The sequence below is a fragment of the Anneissia japonica genome, unplaced genomic scaffold (genome assembly GCF_011630105.1).
Source record: "Anneissia japonica isolate Jap-2015-1 unplaced genomic scaffold, ASM1163010v1 scaffold287834_len5846547_cov211, whole genome shotgun sequence".
NCBI classification, from domain to species: Eukaryota; Metazoa; Echinodermata; class Crinoidea; order Comatulida; family Comatulidae; genus Anneissia; species Anneissia japonica.
Genome location: NW_022704992.1, coordinates 172,618 through 194,946, shown reverse-complemented (window position 1 = coordinate 194,946; position 22,329 = coordinate 172,618). Strand labels below are relative to the sequence as shown.

At 34.1% G+C, this 22,329-nt stretch overlaps 1 protein-coding gene across 4 annotated transcripts in view; it reads left to right on the top strand.

The window, feature by feature from the left end:
- Positions 1–11,898: 11,898 nt before the first annotated feature.
- The window catches only part of LOC117104951, a 21,414-nt gene continuing 10,983 nt past the window's right edge, over positions 11,899–22,329 (top strand). Inside the window, exon 1 of one of the 4 annotated variants that reach the window (XM_033245909.1) lies at positions 11,899–12,045. The gene's annotated coding sequence lies outside the window, so the exon portion shown is untranslated. Of the gene's footprint in view, positions 12,046–14,849; positions 14,983–16,626; positions 16,768–17,002; positions 17,026–22,329 lie in introns of those variants that run through there. The other 3 variants (XM_033245906.1, XM_033245908.1, XM_033245910.1) reach the window with 3 other exon arrangements.

Sequence of the window (22,329 nt, the reverse complement as noted above, 5' to 3'; positions counted from 1 at the left end):
GCTCAGGTTGGAATCCCGTCACTTCATCGTGAAAAATTAATGATGAATCCAAAAGTTTTTGCAGTAATTATATAAAAAGTATATAAAAATGTTGAGCATTTAATTTAGGGGAATCCATAAGTGTGAAAAATGCTTGACCAACCGGGATTAACCCGGACCTTCTGCTGTCTATGCAGACGGCTTAGCGGCAACTTGGTAACTTGGCTTGGTTAGGAATTCGAATTCGGGAGGCAGCTAATTTCGCACTGTTTTCCACATGTATAGTGGAACAGCTCTAGTTAAAAATCATAAATCAATAACTGTAAAACATCTTGCGGTAATCCAAAATAACTATATTTTGAACAATAAAGAGGAACCGACGAGTGTGATGATAATAATATAAAAGGTTGTCCCAGAACTTGAACCCTGGTCTCGTTAATCGTTACACAGATTTTTTTCTTGTAAATTTAATCCGATTGGACGGAAATTGATTTCACACTATATAATCATGACATAATAATATCTGGCTACAATTACTAGTAAACGACAGACATAAATGTGATACGCCTTCTTTTATAAAAAAAAAATACAGAATATCTAAAAAAATACTTTTATAGGCCTATAGTAAGTGTATGGTATAATGTACCCTACTGTATATAGCACGACATAACATTCACTACGGTATTGTATTATTTATTAAGACGTATAATAAAGACATGTTTTTATGTAGGCCTTTATGTATACTTATATACACATATTGTATATGCAGTGTAGTGACAACATCAAGCTTAGCCCAGTGGTTCAGTCATTAGAGTACCAACACTGTGTCGAAATTCTTGGTTCAAACCTCAGATTAGAGCCCTGTGTGTATAGTCTCGGAAGTTGTTTTTTTTTTTGTTGCATTGTTAACATATTAAGTAAATGTCATTCTAATAATTTAATTGCAATAGTAATATGTAGCCTATCCACTTCCCCTTCTTAAACTGTAAATCTGTCAAACAGCAGTTGGTCGTGTATAAGAAATGGCGGCTGTTAAATCATGGTAGTTAGGGTTAAATGGATTGTCCCACTTTTAATCTACAAAGCCTGCGTCATCTTTTATAATATTTAGATTTACATTCTCGCTTTTCTTTGTGAATTGAGGATCTGATTCGATATTCGTGCTACCTGATCACGCATTCCTAGGGTGAAAAATATTGTGATCCCTTAACATTAATCGTAGGTCAATTTTGTCTCTTTTAAGACGTCCCAATCTAGGCCGCCTTTGTCGACCAAGAATTTCCTTACAGAGAATTGAGCCTTGACGTCTCGCTGGCAAGGCGAGTGCTATACTGCTAGACTACGGAAGCCTGCTGTAACCTTATATTAATCCAGCCCTCATCCCTTAACATGACTACATCAAATTATAAAATGTGATAGGCCTACCGTAGGCTTGCCACGATTTTAATAACAAAGTGTGGATGCGTTATTATTATTACAAAATTTGGAAAATAATTTAAAACCACTTCAAAGCTTTTTTTTCCTATGTTATATTCTTCCTTTTTTCTTTTATTCTTCATTTGTTATTATAACAATTAATATGACAAATATAGTAGAATACATGATTAAATATCAAATATACAGTAATAGACCAATGTAGGGGCCTTAGTCTCTTCTACCAATCTAGAAGAAAGCCTCAAGAATCATGCATTTTTCTCACGCATGATAGGGTAGTTTGGTGCATGTATACTTCACGCAAAAATAACATTTTGAGAGTTTTAATAAGATATCGAATTATGCTCCTTTATATTCATTAATTTTCAGTGTCATTGATTCTACAGTTAAGGCCTATGAAGTTCCGACTGTTTCTGTTCGTACAAAATTATACAAAAGATTCAACAAAAAATACGGACTCTGGACCCATAAGCTGTCATTTTAATGCCTGTTTAATATTTTTGCTATTATTACCCTATTATGTGAACCAAAATGTGAATTGCCATTTGAAAGGCGAGGCACACTGATGAAGGACGTTGCTGACGAAATGAGATATAGGCAGCTCCTCTACCCAATGGTATTGTTCACAAATGCGGCTCTTTACAATATCACAGGCTGAATAGTAGAAACACGTTTACAATAGCACGCAATCCCGCACAATTAATAGTATAGGCGAAAGCAAACATCATGCAAACGACCTCATAAACCCTCGTAAAATGACGAAATCGAATAGATAGTCGAGTGGGCTTAAACAAACACAACCTACATGAATTCAATAATTCGAAATTGACTTCATTCCGAAGAGAAACGTCGTTGAGAAAAGCAATATAATTAGTGTATTTAAGTGTTAATACAGCACTGCTCTGAACCGGGACTCGTGTACCACTGAGATAAGTAGGCCTACTTATATGATTAATTCTGACGATATTTTTGCTAATGATTATATTATAAAATCCATCACAACCAAGCAACGATGAACTGTAGAAAAACGCTGTCATATGCGACATCAGAATGTCGGCCTAACTTAAGCTTGCTTTCCATAAAATCGCTACTGTCGCCACAATGTTTTCACCACAATGGATTTTATGTAAACCAGGCTTTACGCCTACGGAGTAACTGATAAAGGCTTGTTTAAATATTAAATTAATGGCATAAACTTGATCGACGGAGATAACGTCGAATATAGAGGTCTCAAATATCTCTGGAAGTGCAAATATCCAAGCTAAACAATTCCTTTGAATACAAGAAAAACGAATAGTACGCCCCCTACAGTATGTAGTGTAACTCTTCATTGAAACTTTGGGTATGAAAAGTGGAATAAAGCCTACTATACTGTATATCAATCAGTTAATCAATCGTTCCATTTATATGGCGGCGCCATCCCAACATTCATCAATAATATTCGAAAATGTTGTTGCTCTATACATTTAATATTAACGAAACAAAAACTTTACTGTGTACTGTACATAACTTCGATTTGAAACATTGAGGGCGGCAGAATTATAAGAATAAAGTTGTTACAGTTGTTACAACAGCCAGGTACAACTCCACTATATTTCCACAGCACAAAGACTTGAGGGCGGTACCTTGATATACCAAGTAGGAGGTACTGTATACTATCTACCATTAATTGTGCTTTGCCGGCAGAAAACATCGTTTCATTTACTCAAATGTCCAAAAGACAACACAAAATATAGTTTTAAAATATAATATAAAAGTAGATATATCATTATTCTTAAAAGTCAGCTATACCCAAAAACAATAATTTCTTTAAAGATAAGAAAGTAATACATACTCCAAGTATTGAAATACACGCCATCGTGTTGGGATTCAATATTTCGACATTAATTATGTCATCATCAGGAATCATCATTCCTGATGATGACATAATTAATGTCGAAATATTGAATCCCTATACGATGGCGTGTATTTCAATACTTGGAGTATGTATTATACTTTCTTATCTGAGATTAATCAGTGGACCTTCAATAATTTCTTTAAAGATACAATCAATAAGAAAGAATATTATTATATTTTATTAATTGACAATATTTTAAAATCAGGTCATCTGGAATGCTCTTCCATTGTGGCAAATCGGTTTTGTATCTTGTAATCCATGTTGTTACTAGAGTGCTGTATCGTTGTGGTGGTTTCCCGTGCATTCTTTGTTAATTATATCCTTCATCAACCCTTCTTTCTTGCCATAATCAAATCTTTCATAATATCGCTATTATACATCAGGCGGCGGATCCAGACCATGGCGAAGGTCAATGGACAGATTGAAAGATAATTTGTAAAGGTAGGCCTATACTATCAGTCAAAAATGAGAAAAAAAATTATGATTAAAATTGTAAATAGACCATTTTATAAAATCAAAACAGTTATTAACAGCTTTCACCGGGAGTCAGAGCGATTAAAAATATATTCGCCGACTTTCATGCATTTGAAAAAAAAATCCTTAAATTGATTACAAGCCAATTTAAGGGCCTTACGCATGCGCGAAATTTGCGATGAATAATTTATTAGCTACTTTCCAGCGAACTTTCTACGAGTTACCACCGCGAATTTCTGAAACGCAGCTAGTTGGTGGAAACAGGAGAATGGAGAGTCAGAGTCCTGCTCTTACTCGTAAGATAAAGAGAGTGAGACATGATATCGTCTTGTCTTCTTAAAAGAAGAAAAGGAGAAAGATGTTGCGAAACGTGGTTAAAGAGTGGACTTTCTTATGTTGTGGTGATTTACTTCAATATTATTAAAGAAAACCATCCAACAAACAACATAAACATACATATGCAAATTATTAGGTTAAAATTCCCACGTCGGTGCATGCATTAAACATAATTTCCTGAAGTTTGGGAATATGAGATTGATAGTCATCGAAATTCTCTGTACTATTTATGCTAAACGTTTAAAGAGCGGACTTCCTTATGATTTAGGTCTAATAAAATAGGAAATATAAATCTATACGGGTCTGAAGCTACATAACAAAGTGTTCATATGTTAAAGAGTGGACTTCCTTCTGTTGTGGTCGTGTTAGAATGTAATATCTTTATAAAGACCATTCAACAAACAACATGAAATAATATATAGGCCTATCAACATTTTATGTTAAACTTTCCACTTCGGTGTATGCATATTAAACGTATAGGCCTATGTTGGATATTTGAGATTTTCATGACAGTCGAGAATATACCGGTACTGAATATAAAATCTCAAATATTTACATTAGGCCTAACCTGTATTATTGTTAGGCCATAAATATTGGAATTTGGTTATACCCTTGAAACCCCAGTGCAATACTCAATCTGCCATCCAACAGGCATTGTTCTTTTTGCTCTCTTCTGGGGAGTAATCCTTGTTTATACGCATGTGTAGCACTTATCCCTTCGCTCGTATACGTGAAGGTACGGTAAAACTTTATTCATCCATAATGTTCGCATTAATCTCACGACTCAAACCATGCCCTCGCCCGTCACTATAGTCCTATTTTGCTCCTCCCAGTGGGATGTCGGCAGTACAGCCATATGCAAAGTGCTGCGGCCATGGACAATATTGGGGCCCTCAATATAGCGCTGTAATTAAAATTAAAGACTCCTATTTAATTTATAATACAAACATTAAACAGCCAGTGTCACATTAAAGGGGCTGTTAATTAATCTTGCACACAGGAGCCTGTCATCACCTCTCTACGGTACCAGCCTCCTCATCCACATCATCATCATCATTATTAATTGTCCATAGTAATGATATTTGAAATTGTATTATCAAGCATCTAGAAAACAAAACTTTCCGGCTGAAATGCAGGTTATAACGCACGTCTTTACGATGGGAAGTTTAAGCCTTTGGTCCCGTGTGCCTTATGACCCATGTACATGTTGAAGAATGCAGTACATTCCGGAAAAGAGGATTATCTCCTGGTGTACTGCCCATTCACCACTAGAGTAACTTGCCACAAGTCTCTTATTTTTTTAATTATTTTTCTCATTCTGGACAGCGCCACCAACGAGAAAGTTAATTTAGAGACGGAATAAGAAAAATAAATCGAATATGGGACGCCAATTAATTTAGTTAAATTGCTGGAAGGATTATATTAAAAGCAAACTTTCTATTGTAAAATATTCATTAATTAAAACGTCACGAAGTATGGAGGAGTACCTTCTTGACGGTACTGATTTTGAAGGAGCATCAATAAAATTTAAGCTCCGTTCAAATACCCTCCCTCTCCAACAGCGAACTAAAAAAATGGTCTAATGATCAGAGTGACACTGGATTTTGTAAGGTGTGCAATGATAATTCCATTGAAGACATTGATCATTTTCTGCTTGTATGTCCAGTTCTTGAAAACATTAGAAGGATGGAAATATTACACTTTAAAAATAATCTCCAATCACTAAACTTTCACTACGTTTGGGAAAAATTTAACTCTTTAAATATTACAGAAAAGGTATGTTTTATTCTTGGCAATGAAAATGAATTATATAAAAAGGAAATTATTGTGGAAATTAATAAATTTAGCAAATCATTGTCTAAAAACCTGTGGAAAGAAAGGTCATTATTATTGCATACCGCTACCTCATAAGTAATCTTTTGTGTTGTTGTGTTCTGATTTTTTTTATGTGCTTATCTGTGTCTTAATAACGTAATAATTTGTTAACTCTAAAAATAGTATTACTACAGTAATGTTGGTTTTTTTTTTTAGTGGATTTTGCTTCAACACCAATACAGTACTGAATACTGTTATTGTATAATTGTTTTGTATAACTCTTAGTCTTTTAGTTTAGTTGGTTTTTTTTTCCTTTCTATTGAACGCACCGAAATGTTGTGTGCCACTGAAACAAAAGTGTATGTTCAGTTGAATAAATAAATATAAATATGGCGCGCACTAAGTGCAATAAAGAGTACGTAACCCAAAATTAGGGACTGGAACCCAGACTAAATCACCACTAGAAGGACCCCACTGGAAATAAGTCTTCTTCAGACTTTCGTGTATTATCCTTGGTGTTTACACCAAATAAATCCACCCATCTTGTCTGACTACACTATTTTTAACTCTTTCCAATAGTTGGTTTTATGTTTAATTTTGTGTACGGTCCTTTAATTGATTGAGAAGTTGAAGTAGAATTCTTTATAAACTCTATCAAAAGTATTTTTTCTTTAATATTGCCTGTAAAATAAAGGATGATCGCAAAAGTATTTGGAATACCCATCTTTTGATTGTAAGAAATAGAGATAATCCTTATGATGGAATGAAGTGGTTTTATCATAAGCCTATTAGATCAAGGAGGAAATATATTAAGATTAAGGTGTATAAAACGTACACGGATTACCTAGCGACGACGGTGTTTGACACGTCCTACATTAGAATGTTTTTTAGATCTATTTTATGAGCCGGAAATAGGGATACCGGTAATTTTTAAAAATATTACATCAGTTATGATGACTAATTTTTTATTTATAATTCCATTGACACGGATGTCTTTTGTATAAAATAAATGTATGATAGTTTAATATGGTTGCAGGGCTGTCCATTAAGCTCCAATACATTAAAATTTATTTATTGTGTGTAAAGGCCTATTTGAAATTTACTGAATAGGCCTATATGATTTATACGTTAAAATATTAGCCAATGCACTTCATAATATATTTTTCATATACAGTGTTTTGTGTACATTGAGTAACGATACTATTAAATCGATGTTGGTAATTACTGCAATATTTTAATGGAGTTGGGTAAAACGAGTACAGGACTTCATGTCTGGCTACCATGAAATGTTTTATTAAAAATAAGCAGCCTGAGGATAAGTAAGTTAATTTAAAACATGAACATTTAATGCATTATTTCTTAATTTTACTAAAAAGAGAGAAATTTAAAAACCACATTTAGTGCCCCCCCCCCAGGGTTCTCAAGTCTCCTGCAGAGTCCCAGGATGGAGTCTCCTAAAAATCAGCGGGAAGACCTGCTGCACTCCCGCCAAGAATCTTCTGGAAAATAATCACCATGCACAGCAACATACCGTAATAATGTAGATGTATTTAGGAAAATCATTTAAACAGATCTTTCGGGTGTGGATTCTTGGAACTTGGGAACCCTGCTATAAAAGAACCATTTATTGTGGGGTAGTTCTTAACTTTAACATAAATAGCGGCCTAATTAATTTCTTTGAAATCCAGACATCATTTTATGTACTTGTTCTAAGCAACTTTTCATTTAAATATTACTGCAATTCAATTCAAGTATAATACAAATGAAAATATATTATTTGGATAATATAAAATGATAAAATACAAATTATTAAAAAGTGATTATATTAAAAAACATACACACACAAAACACAATCTTATGATGAGGATTGGCTTATATTTTTGTTTTAAGCCCTATAACAAAATTTATTATAGAAAAAAATAAATATCATAACATCACTGTTTATTTTAGAGTGGTTTTTAATTGGAAGGAAAACTTTTATTTTATTTTTAAAAATTTTATTTCGGTCCACTAAAACCATGGTCTTTGGTCTTTAATTGAAGGGAACAAATGTTAAAGATATGCATCCAAAAGGGGCCACAGAAAAGTGGTCATTAATTGGAGGTGGTCTTTAATTAGAGGGGTCTTTAATTAGTAGGAGACATGTACATTACTGCAGTACAAGAATGCCCTACATTACTACAAGTATACCCTAATACATATAGAATTTATATTATTAGCGTTTTAATTGTTCTCCATAATTAATGTTTGATTGTCATTTACTGTTTTATTGTTATTAGCATGTTTGTCCAAAATCATATACTTAGGGACCTATACATTGTTATTAGTTCACATTCCATAATGATTCTCACAGCATCATCTAGCTATTTATAATTATAACGTTGTTGTCATAGCAACGACACGCTATACTTATGGTTTCATCGCGTACGGTACCATAATTCGAAAAGTCTGACTATATATGAAACCGAACCCAAAAATCGACGCCTAAAGTCCATAGAATGTATACTCATACAGCACATTCATTCGTGTTGGAGTATATCGCATATAGTTATTTATAGATTCGATACGTAATCTATAAAACATGACTAGTGCATGGTTATTAAAGTCGCTTCTTTGTGGATGATACATGATTGATTCACAAAGCAGTTGATAGAAAAATTGCAGGAACAAAGGAGATTCAAATGTAAATATAAGATTAACATTTTTGTTAACTAGTACAGGCCTAATGCAAAATTATTCATGCGGTGTGATTTGTTAATTAAGATCATCGCTTAAATCATCCCCTTAGTATAATTATCGATGATATTTAAACTCAAAGTCACATGTAATAATTTGTAATGATGATATGCTGGTTATATTGCATGTACGACGCTACTGTACGATTCTTTTGGTTTCGGCCTACACAGTAACTAATAATGTTTTACTGTACTTTTCATCAATGGTGTAGGCCTATCTAGGAGTCTTGAAGTGTGGGGTGGAAGTTGATGGGCATGGTGAAGGTGGGCTCGACGATTAAGTAAGGGGCGGGCCGCTAGGTCGAAAAATAATGTGATTTGAGGAGATTTTCAACTACTTCTGCAGCGTGATTTTTACCTTGGACATTTTTGGCGTATCTCGGGTGCGCACCTGGCGCACCCCTAGATACGCCATTGCTTTCCATAGTCGACGGAGCTTAACCACATATCAAGTCTATTCACTGGTACCTATTCAATTGTATGGTATTGTATTTTAACTTTACCATTACCATAGTTAGGCCTAGGCCTATTCGTATTCCATAGCTTTATATAACTATGGACAACTATCCATATCTTTCTTACACTTTAGTGGTGTACTTGACCAATATCACACAATAAAAATAAAGATTATTATGCGCGTACATAAGGATTAGCAAATCTTCTGGCCACCCTATCCTGTGCCATGGTTCACTCTGTTCAATTCAATTCAACTAACAGTCTTACCACCTACGGTTACGGGGGATACCACTGCGGCCTTCGAAGACGATTATCATACATTACCCTCGGCTTCAACTGAACATTTAAATTTAATTCGTTTTTAAAGGCGATGTGGATGATGACTAAATACCAATTCTTACATGCATCATTAAAGTTGCCATTATTAATCTAATGTCAGCGTTTTGATAGCGCATTGAAATTCAGTTAGCAACGATTGCTTGTTGGGATGTGCTTGGTGCAACTTGTTATTACGTCACCTTAAAGTAACTCTTCCAATCTTGACATAGGCCTAGTATCTCCGACGCTTTTCAACTTGACCTTCGGTGAAGAAATCTGAAATCTATCTCTTTTCTTTAATTATTATAATATTAATGAACATTTTATTATTATTATTATTTTAGGGACTAGGGCCAAGGATATGCAAAACAGTGAACTTACGGTAATCACTCTTCAAAGTGGCAAACCCGTCACAAGACAAACATACACACAAGATACTCTATAGAAAGCCTCATTATGAGGCACATACCTAATTTCTTCCAAAAAGAAATGGAGAAAAAAGAAGAAAATTCTACGTAAATTCTGGGAAAGTCTGAGAATGCCATTTTACTTTCTGGCGCCAGTTGCAGCATTTGTTTTTGAAATAAGCTATTATAAATATTTAGTTAATCATTGTGTAAACGCTGTCCACCAGTGAACAGTACCTCGTGCCCTATCGTCTAAACACTACGAATAAAATCGTATGCAAACAGAATAAAAGGTGCCCGGTATTTTTTTATGTACAGTACGTAGACTACCGTCACAGTACAGTACAGTAGGCCTACATGGACTGCCGTCCTTAAGTACACAGAATAATTTACTGCGTTAAACTACAGGCCAATGACACAGACTGGCAAAATCATAATAAACCGTTAACATATGTGTAGGCCTAATTAAAAATATGCAAAGCATATGCTCATACACTATTCTTTAGAATTAGAGAGAGAGCCTGTAAGCCAGCAGCTAAAATATGCTATTCTGCAATTATGTAATGATGTTATATTATATTATGTAATAAATTTTGGATTAAAAACTGATATCCAAGAATTCTGTATAAAGACCCTTTAAAACATCAATGTGTTAATGGGTCCTTTAGTCGGAATTTGAATATCTAAATTAAAGACCACATTCACATCCGGGTATCAGGGTTTATTGATGGGATTGTTGATATCCATAACAATGTATAATAGGCCTATAACAGAGAACCACTCAACACCTAATAATATGGGATTTAAAGGGGTTTTATCATAAAAGTATACACACTTGATTTATCGATATTATTGATTTATTTATTGATTTTAACTTGAAGAAATGTTTTTTTTTCAAAAGAATCATTTAGCAATTGCTTGTGAATTTGTAAATGATCGCCTAGTCGAAATATGCCAACTAGAGCATTGTGAATAATTAAAGGTACAAATATGACGTCATGATTACATCCAATTTCATCCCTACCTAAGCTGTTAAAAATTAAATATCCTGAGCCCATGCGTTTGCTGCATGCGACGCATAATCCTTATTTAAAACCAACCATGCGCGTGAGTATGAATTATGACGTAGTTAAAATGTCACTTTAATTTTAAAAGATAATCTTGTTTTTGTAAGATCAAGAAAACATTCCAATGGAACTTAATCTGCTTGTTGTCAAGTATGAACTAACGCCTGAAGCACTCAATAGTAGTCTCTATACTATTTATGATTGATAGCTTACCGTGTACAGGTTATGGTGTAGGTTTTCTGGATTTATGTGAAAAAATGTTGTTCAAACTTCTTGATGAAAGCTTTAGTTATTACATACACATATTAGTGTTGCAAATTGGAAATACTACATGATTCTAGGTCGCCCAATGTCAATCGACTTTTATCTGAATACTGCCTACGTGCATTTGTATAAGAATGAAGAAAATGGAATTTTCGTCAATAGAGGGGCAACAACAATAGTAATATTGTACTATATTATTTATTTTCAAAATGTTTATAAGGATATTTACGATGCATTAAAAGACTGAGTGTTGTTTCATATCTTCATTCTATTAGCACTTATTAAACAGTAGGCTATTCAACACATTGGAACATCAAAACATAAATGGTGGGTTGCTGGCCTTATGTTTCATTGTGTTGGTCTTTTTTAGAGAATTATTTAACATGACATACTTGTTATTGGCAGGGGGTTATTGAAGACGTTTTTTTTTTTCTTTGTTTTTTTGTTTTGTTTTGTTTTTTTTTTTTGTTTTGTTTTGTTGTTTTTTTTTTTTTTGTTTGTTCTTTTCTTGTGAAACTACATCGTCAAATCTCATGTAGGCATAAATCGTCTACTGAATCGCAACAAAATAACAGGCCCTCGGCTTCAAAGGTACGGCGCCCTCGTTAGTGTGATGGATGACACTCCTCTGCCCAGTCGGCGGACGTGGACCTAGTAATAATTATGAACAGGTCCATGGTTTGATGTTATTAACATAAGAAACATTTCCGCAATGCATTTCGAAATCAGCTAAAAGAAAATTAAAGTCCTTGACTCTGAAAGGTAACGTTTTCTATTTATGTATTTCGAAATAGTACCTTATGAAATGGGACGAATACATAAACCATGCTGTAAGTGACGGAATTGTGTCTGCTGTTACTTTGGTAAGTAAATATATAAAATAAATATTAGCATTGAAGAATATCAACCGGAATAACAGCAAGAAAATAATATAATACCGGTACTCTGCTACTGTATTTTATTTTAAGTAGTGGTAGGTCTATACTGGGCTGACTATTCGTCAAAGTGGTCAAGTATGCCTATCTCTGTGGTCTCGTTGAGTATTTTACTTTATTTAGAATTAAATCATAGGCCTATGTTCACCAATATTGTGTGCAAAAACGTCATGTTTGCGTGATCACGTATTTCAGGCTCAAATATGTTAATTTGTTCTGATTTTTATACACTTTTTTCAAACAGAAAATTATTATTTACAGCAGTACCGGTATACAGTATTACTGTAGGCTACTGTATTATAGAGCGTACGGTACATCATTTATTGCAAATAAGGTACAGATAAGATTTGTTGGGTTTTTCCTTTAAAAATAAAAACCTCATGTAACATTTTACCTCAGCCTCAATGTGTTCTTAATCTGTAAGTAATTTCAGTCTCACTGTTCTTATAAAATGTGTTCTTTTTTTTAATGTAGTTGTAGGGATTTATAAAAAAAACAAAACAAAACAAAACAAAAGCAAAAAAAAAACAAAAAAAACAAAACAAAAACAAAAACAAAAAAACACACATTTAGGCCTAGGTTATTTTATATATTTAAAATGTTCACCACAAGTTAAACTAAAATATCGCAGCCATGCATTTTATATTTTCTTCTAACATTATGAGAAGAATTTATTGACTTTTGAAATATATTTAACAGTGTGGCATCCTTTTATGTCCGAATATTAATTATTGACCACATAAACAAGTGCGTGAATTATGCAAGTAATAAAAGCCTAGTATTGAGGCACTGGTATACACTAAATTTAAGCTTTTACAAGAAGGGGTAGAAAGAGACTTGGGTAAAGAGGCCTTGTAGAGGCGGTAGAAATAAAAGCTCTAAAGCCGATCGCACCTTGTGGATACTTCATTTATCGTCGACACAGGGCTGGAGATTCCATAGGCATTGATCGAAAGTTCGAAAGGTGAATGTACATAGGCGTGTTACCTTAACATCATCACATATTTAAACAGGTTAGCATGGTTCATTGAAGCCTAGAGAAAAACAACAATCCACACGTGGATAAAAACATCTGCGGCTATTTTCTTTCCCTGTTTAGGCGAAGATATAATTGAACGCCATAATGAAGTCATCTGGATTTGTTATCAACTTAACAATTTGAGAGATTTATATATGCCTATTTCATTATATTTTATTATTGAAACTGATTGATTGGTTGGTTGAAGAACATGGGAAAGAAAATTGCTAACGTGATATTTACAAATGCCTTTAATTTCATGTTATTAGGCTTATTTGATATTTCATCGTGTATGGGTTGAGTAAGGGAATATAAAATTTATTTGTTATATTATTGACGATACGAATTGGCCTATTAATATAGTCTTCGTTTTAACTATTAGTTTTCAGTATTGCCATGATAAGTATCATACTGAATCATGACCATCAGAACGTTAACATTGATGGTACACACAATTATTAATTAAGCTTCATATCTTTTTGACTTATACGAACACTGCAATTTATTGATGTAAACATTTATAACATAGCAAGATTTGGCCTTGACTGTCATTCTACAAAGCACGTGACTTTTAGTTGCATTGCTTAAACTTTAATCTTGTGACGTACAATACTCAAAACCATAGAAATGACAGTGCGTACAACCGTGCGTATGGATGTAAAATAGGAATGTCGCGCTGTTTCACACACCAATCAAGAATAAGATATTAGGATATTTACATTTAATCAGACAACTATACTATGGATGAATCTAATATCCAGATTCATTTTGACTTAAATGGTGAATTCCAGATAGAAACAGCCACTGTAGGCATAAATCTTGTTCTACGTTCAATTATTAACCTACATGTAAAATTTCAAGGACATTATTCTGAAAGGCATTAATATGCGAAATTTGAAATCAACATCAATAAAGTGCCACCACCAGTATAAATATTAAATGATTAACAGGTGGTGTTGGACTCGACAACGATTTAAAATTGTGAAAATTGTGTCAATAAGAATATCTTCATCAATATACCACGTATGCCTACTAGGTTAAAGTTACATGAATAAAATACAGTACCGTAACAGTTTAAAAATAATATTGATGGAATCCTAAAAACGATAATGATAACAATAAGCACTAAATGATAAGGTAATGATAATGATTTAATTAGAATTGATAATGATAATTATTAACTTAGTTAAATCAAGATGAAACCCTTTCCACGATTTTGTGAACCCCGTTTTGCTACTAAATTTTAAAAATTTCACTGCAAATCAATGTTATGTGCTACTCACTTACTGTTGTGCCCCCCCCCCCCGTTTGAGAAATTCTGGATCCGCCCCTGATAAGTTCGGTCAATCAAGCTTCGTAACAGCCCGAGTTTAGATTAAACTAATGAATAATAGTAATGTACATTTATATAGCGCATAACGCCAGAGATTCTATGAGCTTAAATGATAATGATAAACGATATTAAAGATACAGTAATGATTAAATCGCAATAATGTTAACGCGTACCGTATTTTAAAGTTGTAAATAACGTGTCGTTTGTGAGTCATATAATATAGCAAGACAGTATTACCTCCATAACTGTACTAGGCCTATATTAAACTTAAGTTTCTGCATTAGATTTACGTACAATAGGCCCTATTTGTCATGAAGTCGCTTTAATACAATTGCACTGATGTTTCGTCTGTGGCGCATGCACGCTGAAAATGATTCATTTTGACATCTGCATAAATTCCGATGTTACTGTATGTAGCATACACGAGCTAAGCTGCCAGGGCTTGTGCATGGCTCGGATATGAAGACGAAGTCTATGAGTAAATTCAAGTATTTCTATTAGAGTGAATAACAAGGTAATCGGTTAACTTTTAACTAGGCATGGGATTCAATTTTGGAGAATGGAAATTTAGGGCATTAGGCCCAGACCAGGCCACGGTTATTACAGTTCTTATTGCATATAGGCCTCATGCTATTTGTTTCGGTGGACTAACTGTAGACAGAACGGAAGGTGTGGGAGCTGGGGGCTTAGAGAATAAACTGCCACCCAAAATTACAATCCAATAAAGATCGTATGTTCTGTTAATTAGTAATGACATTTTTCCCATTATAATCATACATTTTCTCTTTTTTTCAGTTTATATTAAATTTAGGTGAAATATCTTTAATTGCCTGCCTTCATGATTCAGTGTTCATTCTGAAAATTGCAAGGTTTTCTCTCGATACAAACCTCATAAATAAATAAATATATTAGACCATTGTCTTTTTAATTTTAGGATTCGGTTGTGTATTGTAATTATATCTGTGTTTAATTTATAGATAGAAGGCCATTAAAAAATACGAATACAGCCACGTAGGCTAGAGTAGTAAAGGTAGCGGATGACAGTGGTTGTGACGGTAGACTAGTAGTACTGGTGGTGGTGGTGATAGGCATATAGAGTGGTAGTTATAGTAGTTGTAGGCATAATTGTGGTAGATAGAAATAATAGACCTGTGTAGTATACTAGGCTTGACATACGAAAACTTGGGATCTATTAAAATACATCACGTTTCAACCTGTTTTGCGACGTAATTATGACCACAGCATTATCTAAATTCAAAATATGCCGGGTAAAGTCAATGCGAATTAACAGATGAGTAATTTATACTATATAACATAATTATTCAGACTGTTTCCCAGTGTATGTAATTTAAAATAATTATTTGATTCCGAAAAGCCTAGGCCTATTTGTTAGATTTAAAAGAATTACCCTTCAATTAGGTCTCCAGCAACAGACGAGGCGATTATTATACGATACTAATTTATTATAAGTATCTCACGGTAATTGTGCCTTTGTTATTGCCAGATACGATGGTAAAAATTCAAACGAAATGCAATTAAAGTAGAATAATTGCCTAATTTTCTGTAGAGGTGAAGACAAATTAATGAAATATGCCTAATTATACAACGAAAGGATCTTTCATCAAATGACAAAATGGAAACAACCAAAAAAAGAATGCGAGGGCACAAAAATATTGTCAGACCAAAAAAATTGAGATGATTAGTTTAAGTAACAACAATTAAAGAACATTAGTAGGCCTAATTTTACAAATTGAAAATTGGATAACATTAAACATTATTAACAAGTTAAATATAAATAATTTATTGTACAAAAAAATAAGAATTAACAGCTTGAATAGATTACAAGAAAGATTGAATTAAAATTAAATTTAAAAAAAAAACAGTAAGCTGTTTGCAGAGATTGCTCAAATAGATTGACATTCAATGTATCGTTTTCGTAAGAAACATGCACGGTGTATTGAAGTCATCTAGTTGCAAGAACTGTCTTGTTACATCTTAGACAAAAATATAAGACATATCAAAAATCATAACTTCCTACGATCAATAACGGTGTAAACGTACCGGTATGCAAGTATATATATATAATAAGCACCATGGCGTAACACAAACTGCCAGTGTGGTACTGTGCGAATGACGTCATAACAGTTCGCGGTTAGATGACGATTGATTGTCGATGTTGGCACTGTTGACACGGATATATTTAGTTCATTAGGAGTAAATCACCGACACGGGCAGACGGTCTGTTATTATCGACCGCGGCTATGTTATGATTATTCATCTTACATATTTCCGAGAGAAGGTAAGCACAGATATAATTTTGAGAGAGACTGTAATACGGATACCGACCACTTAATTAGACTTATATAAGGGCTATTGTAACATATCATCAGATAATTATTCGCTAAAATTGTTGAATGGTGATGCACGCGCTGGGCACGCTCCCTGGATGGGGAAGTATGTCCCTACATTTTACAGACAGGAGGGACTAGTCATACGGAAAAAAGCATTTGATTCTGAAAACATAGCCTTCGCGTTTGGTTAGATAAATACAACTACGGTAAGTTCACGCCAACGAGTCTGAGACCAGGCAACCCGTGTGTATGAGTATACTTCTCCATGCCTCATTAATTTCAAAAGAGTAAGGCATTAACCATAGATACTAGAAGTTACGATTTTTTAACAGAAAGATGCATTGTTTAGCTCTCGATTTGTGCGTACTTCTAGTAGTAGGCCTGCTACACACAGGTACTCCTTACTTCTTTCAATCAATAAAAAATATTGTCATCAACTTCACACGTCATATTTTGTTTAGTAAAATCACTGGCACCTGGTCGAATAATAACCAGTAATTCTGACCTTATTTGGGGCTCCGCTGAGTGTCTTATTTGTCCAATTCAAATGTCCATTCCACCGGCCATGACCGTTTTGGAAGGGTCTCGAGAACCACATGTCCAAGTATGTTGCAGACCTGACTGCTAACCCATCGAGATAGGAATGTATCCCCGTCATAATTGACTGATGACGGTGTAGCATTCGTTTGCAACGTGTCGGCATCTATTACTTCCAGCCGAAAAAAAAATGTGTTCTTGTTGAACAACTTTGCATTTTTTTTTAATTGACCGGACCGACTCAATTAAATAGCTATGGCGTAGCCTATATTAAACATTTTTGTCGATTGACTGTTAAAATGAGTATAAATGATGCTAGCCTATATTGAACATTTTGTCGATTGACTGTTAAACTGCATATAAATGATGCTACAGCCTTGACATTTTACCTTGGCCACAATTTGTTCTCAATTTGTTTTTAATTTTTAAGCAATTTCAACCTCAGTGTTCTTGTAAAAAAAAAATGTACTAGGCCTAGGTATATAATTATTGAAATTTATTTTTGTGTTTAAACATCGGAAAAAGATACCAAATCAAAGAAGTTATTAATACAGTATTAAATCCATAAACTGAGCACAAATTCAATCAAAATTGACCTACGACACGTGGAAATTCAATTTTCGCTCTTTGAAACGAACCCAACTACTAGGCCTACTAGGTAGTTTTAGCCGCACGACGTTAACCTTAATGTTAGCGATGACGTCATAATTTATTCATCTTGCGTTGCGGAGTACGTAAATTTCAGGATATACGTGCTCAACGTACGTTAGTTACGGGTTTGCGCATGCGTATTTCGATTTGTTTAGAAAAAGGGGTGGAGCTATCGCGTTGCATGTTGGGTACTAACGTTAAGTTAAGTGTGGCGAAAACTACCTATTACCACCATCACTCCGCAAGCATCAAGTACGCTACCACCACTACTACTACTACCATGCACCACCACCACTACTACTATAATTATGTACACTCTACTTAGGCTTACTAAAGTGCCAACATAAGGAAGGAAATATCCATCATTCTATCCGTATCCGTATCCGTATCCCTATCGTGTCTCTTTGATCAAGGAGGTCTACTTTGATTATCTCTGTACTCGATATCATTACATTACTTTATATAGGCCAAATGGACACTATCTCAAAGGCCCTGCCACGTGATGGATAATCCTGATCTGATTGATAGCTTAATTTGTCAATAACAATCCGCGTTTTTAGATGGGTCTATCTTGTCTCCATGGAGCGTCATGCTTGTATAGTGAGTAATTTGGTAGGCCTATTATTTACAAAAACATTATCTAAGTAGATAAGAAGCATTAATGACAGGCATAGACCTACAGCGTGATTTCAAGTGATAAAAGAGAGTTGATGAAAGCATAAACTACGAAAAACACACTATAGGCCTAAATTTAAACTTGTAAATTTTAAATTTTCATTAAATTTGCAATAAAGTTATTTTGAATCTTTGAATCGCTTTGAATCTAAATCATGTGAACACGATTGTATACTGTACGATGATCTTCAAATTCAGCTGAATATATCAGGCTATGAGGGTATTACTCATACGAATAAAGTAGAGCTTAAGTGCCTCTCGCTAACTGATGTCATAATATATATTTTAACCAGCATTCATTTATCCAATGTAAACATTAGAAGTTAATTAGAGGTTAATATAGAAGATACGTGCAAACGCAAACACCGCAGCTGGGATCGTGACGTCACGCGTAGCGCCGAAAAAGTTAGACCCATTTTCTTTAAAAATAAATATTTTTCAGCCTTTCCATATCATTATGGTTGAGGTTAGGTTTGCCAATAATAAACTAGTGACCCTATTTAATCAGCTAGGCCCGAGAGGTATGTTATAATGTATCGTTCACTTGGTCACTTTTTGGCCACAATCGATTTTTTGTTGTCTATACAATATTAATGTTAACAACATCAATTATTGATTGTACGGATGCGTTTCCGTTATTCACCAGTAATTGTTTATTGTTCTTTTTTGTATAAATATTTTTGTAAGTCTCCTGTCGTAAATTCATGTGAGGTTGAGGCCTATAATAGCCTAGGCCTAGTCTTTGTATATTTGATTTGATTATGTTGTGAGCAAAATGAATATTTAATTTGATAAGTGAAAATACTGTACAGTGAAGTCTCACGAAGTGCCAATCCACAACAGATCAATTTGCAAGCACACAAAGCTGCAAGTTGATTGGTCCGTAGTTGCATTTTCCCCATTGCGTTTGCGTCGTCAATACGCGTTTCAATGAAAATCGACCGTGAAAGGCATTGCGTAGTTCCGTACGTCAACGTGTATTATAAGTATTGCTATGATTGTTGATTGTATTGGTTTTTCATGCATCCATTCTCCGTTTATTTATTCATTCATTCTTCCACTTACTCATTTATTCGGTCGAAATCAACATACAAATCACTTACCGGTATGGTATAAAATTGCTAAAAGTTAAAACATATTTTTACAAAATTGTATAAAATTGGGAATAATTTAGAAAGCATATACATTGAATAAAAGTGTAAACACATTGTAAGAAAGTGTTAAAAAATTATCTAAAATATATTAATGGTTTTAAAAATTAATTTTAAGCCTACACCGCAAAACAAAAAAGAACTTTAGTGTAAAAAATTATGTAAAAACAACAATTAGGAAAACAGTGTTGTTGAAAATAGGAGAAAAAGAAAAACATTCATGCCTCTCTGATTTAAACAGCCAATTGTCTCTATATGTTGTATGTAGTTATTTTATCTTGCATTTTATTGGATGCTAAATAAATAAAAGTATCAGGCTTAAGTGACTACAACTACCAGCATATAATGACATGATGGGTGAACTTTTGAATAGAGACGCCATGAAGTCTATCATCTTGAATTTATAGTTTTGCTGTAGTTTCTGATCTCTGATCGGAGATCCGAGATCATAGGGATCGACACGACAGTGTTGTACCACTGTTTAGGCCTATCTTCTGGAAAATGTTGAAAACAGTATCCGTCCACTGACACGTTACCTTCCAATATGAAAATCACGCCATTCCCACATATAATCCAGCAAAAACAGACCTTCCATGTTTTTTTGTTTTTTTGTTTTTTTTGTTTTTTTTGTTTTTTTGCTTTGCTGGGAGGGACTAGATGCACTGTCGCTGGACCATGGAAAGATATAACACGTAAACAATATTTCGTAGTCATATAATAATTTGTCTTTTGTTCAACTAACAAAGCTCCTCCAGCCAGCTTTCAATCTGTCTTACATGCACTAACCAGGACATTATATTTATAGGCCTAGTACCGTAGTTATGGAGTTAGTTGATCTTAGTTAATATTCAAAGAATAATTCATGATTATGCTGGTTGTTAATCACGAATTAGAATAAGGAAGCGGAAATAATATAACCACCAGTTGGCTGATGAGATTCATGCAGTTATTAGTTGCCGTCATTCTACAGCTCTTCACTCATTGGGTGAATAGTTTCCAATAATCACCCCGCACAGCTAGTTGAATAGTTACCATGGTAATGGTAGTTTTCTCCTGCGCCTTCACGTTGAACAGTTCTTGTTTATCGGGCTCTCCCATCCCACCGGCCCTTTTGACAACTTTTGTTTTGTAAGGAATAGAAATAGGCCTACATACCATTATCATTAGATAATATTTCTCTGTTTAGTTTGTCTAAGAATGCATGCTGTTGCTGTGTTTGTTTTAGTTTCCTCGTTGCAGTGGTGGGGCACGGGCGAAGCTGTCCGCGGAGGGGTCTTAGAGCACAGGCCAATAAGTAGTGGCGAAGCCCTGTGGGGTCCACAGGGGTTTCAGAGAGTGTCTTGGGCTGTCCGACAAGGAGAGTTTTGCCTTTCCGACGGGCCCCTTAAATGCGCTTCCCTCTCCCAGTTTTTGCCGTCAATCTGTCTTGGTCAGCATCATTTGTAATCTGTGTGCATATATGTACAATGTAGGCCTATCTGTATTTATACAATCCACGGCTAACAGATTGGATTGTTTACTGATGGTTTGTTCTATGGCGTGAAACGTTGATTGTCATTCTCAGTAACCTTGAAGCATTCTCTGGAAAACAATTTCAAATCTGCAAAACACATTTATAATTCATACTAAAATGATAATCCAAAACATGCATGTGTTACTTATACTTGTCAACATGCATAAGGTTCTCCCTTTTAAGGTGGCAGTAATATACATTTCCGTTGGATATATTATCTAATGGAAATATTATAGGACTACATTCGTTGAGAGCTATGCTACACGATGTATTATTATGTCCTTAATTCGAACACTGTATTTACCTTTCTTTGATGATTTATATAGATATATATTTTTTTTATGTATATATGTATTTATATATTTATATGTATATTTATTTTTATATATATTCATTATGTTGATATATATTATATATATATATGCTGTCTCTTATACACATCTAGATGTGTATAAGAGACAGCACGTTACCTTCCAATATGAAAATCACGCCATTCCCACATATAATCCAGCAAAAACAGACCTTCCATGTTTTTTTGTTTTTTTGTTTTTTTTGTTTTTTTTGTTTTTTTGCTTTGCTGGGAGGGACTAGATGCACTGTCGCTGGACCATGGAAAGATATAACACGTAAACAATATTTCGTAGTCATATAATAATTTGTCTTTTGTTCAACTAACAAAGCTCCTCCAGCCAGCTTTCAATCTGTCTTACATGCACTAACCAGGACCTGTCTCTTATACACATCTACTGCATATAAATGATGCTACAGCCTTGACATTTTACCTTGGCCACAATTTGTTCTCAATTTGTTTTTAATTTTTAAGCAATTTCAACCTCAGTGTTCTTGTAAAAAAAAATGTACTAGGCCTAGGTATATAATTATTGAAATTTATTTTTGTGTTTAAACATCGGAAAAAGATACCAAATCAAAGAAGTTATTAATACAGTATTAAATCCATAAACTGAGCACAAATTCAATCAAAA